General features: G+C 31.7%; 1 pseudogene; it reads left to right on the top strand.

Moving 5' to 3' along the window:
* Nucleotides 1-271: 271 nt before the first annotated feature.
* On the top strand, nt 272-957 carry LOC149531083 (putative linoleate 9S-lipoxygenase 5; annotated as a pseudogene).
* Nucleotides 958-6,840: the final 5,883 nt, after the last annotated feature.

Here is a 6,840-nt window from a genome sequence, read left to right as displayed (position 1 = left end):
GGTAAGATTTTAGGAACCTCAAGTCATCCATGTATGCTGCGATTCAAGAGTTCTCCACCATGAATTGATCAGCCATCGGTAAGTACTTCCAATAAATTTCTGGTAGTTTCTAAGATCTCAAGGAGATTTAAAAGTTCTATATCAATATTACAGAAGGATAAATTAGGAAGTCTCTTGGCCTTCGGCAAGAGACATTGATTCAACATCTTAGTCACTTTCAGTATTTTGTTTGACAATTGCACTGATTGAAGAACAGATCCAAAATCATGGCATGGGGTTTTATTTTTTGGGGATTTCAGGCCGAGGACACGCAATCATGGAACCAGTTGTAATCGCCATAAACAGAAACCTGAGCACCTTGCATCCCCTTCATAAGATGTTAAGCCCTCATTTTCATGATACAATGAGCATCAATGCTCTGGCTCACCATATTCTCATAAATGTTGGGGGATTAAGTGAAAGAACGTTGTTTCTACAGAAGTATTCATGGAATTGACTGCTATTGTTTACAAAAACTAGAGATTTGACGAGGAAGGCTTACCTGCTGATCTTCTCAAAAGGTACAAAATTACTAACACTGTCTAGTTGGTTTCCTCCAAAATTTAATCCTTTTGAAGATACTGAGACCCATAATTTGGGATAAAACAGGAGAATGGCAGAGGAGGATGAATCGATGCCCCATGGGCTAAGGCTGGTGATCCAAGACTATCCTTTTGCTGTTGATGGATTCGATATATGGTCTGCAATACAGAAATGGATTGGGAAATATGTGTCCATCTATTACAACGATAATGATGAACTTGTAAGAGGTAACACAGAGCTTCAGGCATGGGGGGATGAAATTCAAAATGTTGGTCATGCAGATAAAAGGATGAATCTTGGTGGTACAAGATGGAAATAGTAGAAGAAATTAAAAGAACATTAACAACGATGATATGGGTTTCTTTGGCTCTTTAACGACCCGTTCCTTATCATTTTCTTGGAGGCATATTGTTGGTTCATAAGGTGAGTTGTTTTTCGTCTGAATAAGTTCTTTATACCTTTTGTGAAGTGATGGAGGAATGGTGATTCCACATTTGAGTTCTTTCAAGTCTCATTCTGCATAAGTTTGTTTGAATATCTACTTCCAAGTCAAATCACGGTGGGTTCAATGGAATAAAAGGGACTGATCTAATACATGGTTTTTATAACAGCTCAAGACACGGAGCTACTACGGAGTATTATTCTAGATTACTAGTCAAGTTGTACACAATTCTACTTCATCTCCATTCAATAACAAGTTATAATTCTAGACTGTGGTAACTTTATTTTGAGCATATCATGCAGTTATTAATTGTATGAATCAACATGTTTTTCAAGCGTTCTCCAAATAGAATACATGGGCTCTATTTGGATTTTTTACCTTTAGGAAATTATTTTACCAGTTCCTTGTTATTAATAATTCTTACTACCTATTTTTTAGTTGAAATTTTTGGTTTCAAAAAACATGCATTTGGCTACCATTAGGGTTATCATAGACAGATCATTCTATTCATTCTAGTTAGGGTCTAACAGAGAATTTGCGAAAAAGGCATTAGTTCACACTAAAGCCCAATAGTTAAAACTCTAACGCATTGATGAAACATCTTGCTCCACCTGGTAATCCATCGGCCTTGTAAATACATTCAGATGTATTGGAAGATGAGATGCTAGAGACTAGAAATGTTCTGGCCCTAACGATTACTGTTGTGCTCAATACCTGTCTAAAGCCAACCACATCCCTCATTAGAGTGTTTTTTGTCTTCTTAGCCTACTATAAACACAAATCTTTAACCCAATTTTCACTAACAACACTTCATTAATTTCTATCTTTTTGTATACTTACAAGCAGGTGGGTGATGGAAACAAAGATAATGGATGTTGGGAGCGAGCAGAGGACATGAACACAAAAGGCACATTATACAAGATGAGCTCATCTTCTCCTGGGTCAGAAGTGGTTGTAGATGCTTCTACAGCTATGTCATTTGCAACCATTGTTTAGAGAAACTACACCACTTCTTGTGCAACAACATTACTTATTTTTGCTCACTCTGTGAGTGTAAAATTCAAACAAGATTTGTTTCAACTTACTATGAGATTTCTTTTCAAATATTAGTTTCATATAAGAGCTTAGTTATATCATTGTAGCTCTTCATCTTTGCCAATGAATACAGGGGATCCTACATGTCCTTTCTATTGCTTCTACTCGGGCTACAATGTATATCTTAGTGAAAATATAAAGATTTGAAGTTAAAATTAAATAAATAAACCATGTTTAATATGAATGTGACTAGATTTTATATGTGGCATTGCAATACCCTGAAGAATCTCACCCGAGATTCAAGACTCAATACTTAGTCTGTCATGAAAATTTAACCCTACATATCTAAACAAACCCACTTACAATAAATATTCAATGCAAAAGAAAAGAAAAAAACTGAATAGTAACTCAGATTTATGACAAACACACACGCTCCATGTTAACATCATGATGAACACAGAAGCAGCTTGTGTAGAGCTCTCACAAATGCATCAACTCTGACTCTAGTTTGTTTGAAATGCAGGCAATTTGTTGAAAAATAGAAAATGGGAATTTTTTTGAAAAATAGAAAACTAGCATGAAATAGGTATCAAACGTGGAAACATAGACAATGCATGCGAATTGTCATGCATGCATGAATAAAAAGAACACTGAGCGTGTCATCAGTAAATCTTGCTCACTATTTACAGTTTTGTTGGAATTTCATTTGTTGAAATAAATGACAATAATAATTTCATTTACTATAATAATAGACGATAGTAATGAGAAATTATAAAGTGTGGAAATTGACTATTAAGAATCTATATTTAGCACAAATATACAACTTGAATATTAAGGTCCATTGTAACTTCACCTTTACATTGGCTAGGGAGATATAATATAATCAAACTTAATTTGTGTTCTACATATATCTGGATGATAAGTAGAGGGAAATCACAAAGCCACCATGAAGGGATTACAAGGAGCTATAATTATGGCTTCCATCTCTTAGATTATCTTGGAATACATTGGATTGATTCCACTTCTACTCAAGTTCCTTTCTTTCAATCCCTTTCAATGATTTATTCTATGCATTTATATATGAGATCAATTAAAGCTCTATTCTCTATTCCACTTGTTGGAAATACTGAATAAGATATTGTTCTAGACTATAACTTTGGGTTGATCTCTAATTATATTAACATGATTTTTTGGCCTGTGATTTGCAGATCAGATTTGAACAATTTCTTTGTAATTAAGAATGTTTGGACTAACTATTTGAACTATTTTTAATTTATAAGTAGGAGATAATTTCCACAAGAAGTCAAATGGGGTTGCAAGCTTTTTGTTTAACCATGGAGGAAACTCCGTAGTTAAGCGCGCTCAAGCTGGAGTAGTACTGTGATGGGTGACCTCCCGGGAAGTCCTAATGCTTCACCCCTATGAGCATCACCTAGATCCAATGAGTGCTAAGTGTTCCATTTATTCTCATGAGAGATGGATTCATGTTGAATCACTACTCATGAAACATGGGTCATTGAGTTTAAGTCAAAATCACACAGTTAAATCGTGATAGCAATATCACTATTTGTAATTTATTATTATTATTTATTAAGCGGGGGTACACTCAAACCCCAAGACCTCAAGACCTCATAGATACGATGCTCACAAATTACCATTCTATTGTAGGCTTTTGTTGGACTATTTGTTAAGTCATTATTCATCACTCCTCAAATTATATATGTACCCTAAAATAATATAATAATTCTTAAAATATTTATTTAAAATATGTATGTTTTTGCCAAAAACTTTTTTCTTTATAGATAATTGAAAATAAATTAAAATTATTATGTACTATTGGAGTATTTTCTAAGTCTCAAAGATCAGACTTATAGAGACATGTAAGGACTTTTCTCCTATATTATTAAAGTGTTTTGTTAAAATTAAAACCTTTACTAAATTATTTGAATGATTTCTTTTTATTGACGCTTGAAGATGAAGATTTTGCCAAGCAGCCCATGCACTTAAACGGATTCATTTGATTTAGTTATGAATGGATGATCTGACATTGTTTAATTTGTTTACATGATCGGTGTTATTCAACTTCCTCAGTAAATTGAATTTGATCACAGGTTCTTTTAATTCTGGTTACTTTGGAGTATATAGATCAAGGCTAGAACTTTCAATTGATTTTATAGTTTTTGAAATTATAACACAATTCCCTTGGAAGGACCTTGCAATTTATGGTGGATTATTTGAATATTTTGCGGCCGGAGGGAGGTGAATAAAAAGGTTTTGAAGGTTCCTAGAATTGAGAAAAAGGTGAGAAATTTAAAAATTGTGATCCTACTATGGATTAGGCTTGCAAATTGTTCTCTAGTTGATTGTTGCTTTGGTTTTTGGCATTTCTTGATTTCTTGTAGTTGTGCCAAGGTAGCAAGGGGGGTTTGAAATGACAGGTGCAGGAGTTTGCAAGTTTGCACATTCCAAGATGCTTGAGTATGTTCCTAGACTGCTTGGAATTTCCAAGAAAACTTAGACTTTCAAACTCAATTCCTAACTCTATGCCATTTGATTCTATTGGTGGAAGCCAACTTGATGCAAATTTATGTGACATGTTCCTAAATTTATATATTTTAATACATTCATTTGCTCAATTAATTAATTATAAATATTTGATTGAAGGAAAATTTTAAAAATAATGGTTAAATTGAAGAGTTTACTATGAAACAAATTTTGCAAATTTACAAAAATTGTTATAAATGGATAAAGATTCCAATCACTCCAAATTTGCCAGCTAAAATTTTGAATTTAAGCTAAATTGAGAGAATTTTTTGACCAATATGAAACGAACTTTAAAGAATCTACATCAAGAATGTTTTCACATTAAGAATGATTTAGTATGCATTTTAAAATTTTACATGCTTTTGTTAATTAGTTTGGAGTAAAGAATAATAAATTATTAATTTATGATGTACTAGTAAAAGATTTTTTAATTATTTTTGTTGAATTAATATGAATGACCTTAAAATAACACCAATTAAACCTTATTGTTGATTTATTTATATTCATAGATAAAATTGTTTGTAAAATTCTTTTCTTTTCTTTTCTTTGTGAGTATGATTGATTTATCACACATCATATTTAAGTAATGCTCACATTAATTTAATTCAAAAAAATTCATTTGATTCATTTCTAAAATATCTCTTATAAAAAAGTTTACTATTAGAAATTGATGACAAAAGTTTGAATAACTATTTTTACCATATAAATACTTGATTGGAGGAAAATAAATATACATATTACATAAATTATCAAATTAAAAAAATAAAATAAAAATGCTAGAAATAGAAGAAAAATTTCAATCATTCTCCAAATTTAACAACTAAAATTTTAAATGTAAGCTCAAAAGAGATAAGACTATGTTCCTTTTATAGATAAAAGTATGCTTGATAGCCACAACAACAAAGACTAAGGCTCATCTCATTTTAGTGATGTCAGTGGGATGTATATTATATTCGATGGGAATAGTTATTAGTAATGAACATAGAATGGATATTACACAACTCTCAACCAAGATGAATCTTGTCAATATTCTATTCAAGTTAAATAGAATAACAAAAAAATAATATTCCTAGCTTTTAATAGGTCTTGTATTAATGCGAGAAGATTAATAAACTATTTTTTAAATACCATTTTTTCCAACAAAATCTTAATTATATAATTTAGTCAAATATATGCTATCTCAATATCATACAACTAACATGTTTCAATGTGCATGTAAATCTTATTTGACTTTTACCTACGACATTCTCATGCTCATGGTTACATGTTAAATACTCAACTTTATGGATTATTGAATATGTGACCTCATGGGAAGATTTGGCTTTGTTAGAATCACCTAAACATGCAATAATTGCTTAAGTGTTCCATTCATTTTGATGATATATGGGTTCTTGTGAGCCACTACTCATGAAACATGGGTCAATCAACTCGACTCAAAACCTACATAGTTGAATCATATCTTTGAAGCTACTTCACAAAAATGCTATGGAAAAAATATCCTACTTATCAATTGAAAGAATATCCTACTTATTAGTTGATGAGATCAAGGAGCTTTCTAATGAATGATTCCTAAGGAACAAAATTTGCTGAAGACCTTTCCTTTTATACACTTCCTTATGTAATATGAAGCTTCATTTATGATTTTCAATCCTTTTGTATATACAATTGAAAAAATATTTCAACAAATGTACAATGTTTGAACCTCTAAAGAGGCTACTCTTGTATATATGCCTCTATTTTATATAAAATATTAATTCAATGCTAACAATTTAAAAAAATTCTTTCCTTTTATACACTTCCTTATGTAATATGAAGCTTCATTTATGATTTTCAATCCTTTTGTATATACAATTGAAAAAATATTTCAACAAATGTACAATGTCTGAACCTCTAAAGAGGTTACTCCTATATATATGCCTCTATTTTATATAAAATATTAATTCAATGCTAACAATTTAAAAAATTTCCTTGAATTTGACATCTCTTGAATTTTTCTTTTCTAATAAGACCTATCGGCGTACCCCTTGCACCTCTTTCTGGTGCAAGTGCTAGTAAATAATAATTGAAACAAAACTATATGTATTTGCATACCATGGCCAGCGCATTGCAATTAATCTTTCCATTCGATGGTACATCTTGCACTTGGGGTCATGTGATGGAGGGGATAAGCTATTTTAGAGTATGGAAAAGCTTTGACCCCACTCCCTGGGCAGCTCGACCACCTTCACGTATGTCAA

This window comes from Cupressus sempervirens, chromosome 11 (genome assembly GCF_028749045.1).
Source record: "Cupressus sempervirens isolate cs-2001-9-10 chromosome 11, ASM2874904v1, whole genome shotgun sequence".
In the NCBI taxonomy this organism is placed as follows: Eukaryota; Viridiplantae; Streptophyta; class Pinopsida; order Cupressales; family Cupressaceae; genus Cupressus; species Cupressus sempervirens.
Note: the sequence above shows the minus strand (reverse complement) of the source record. Positions and strands in the feature narration are given on the sequence as shown.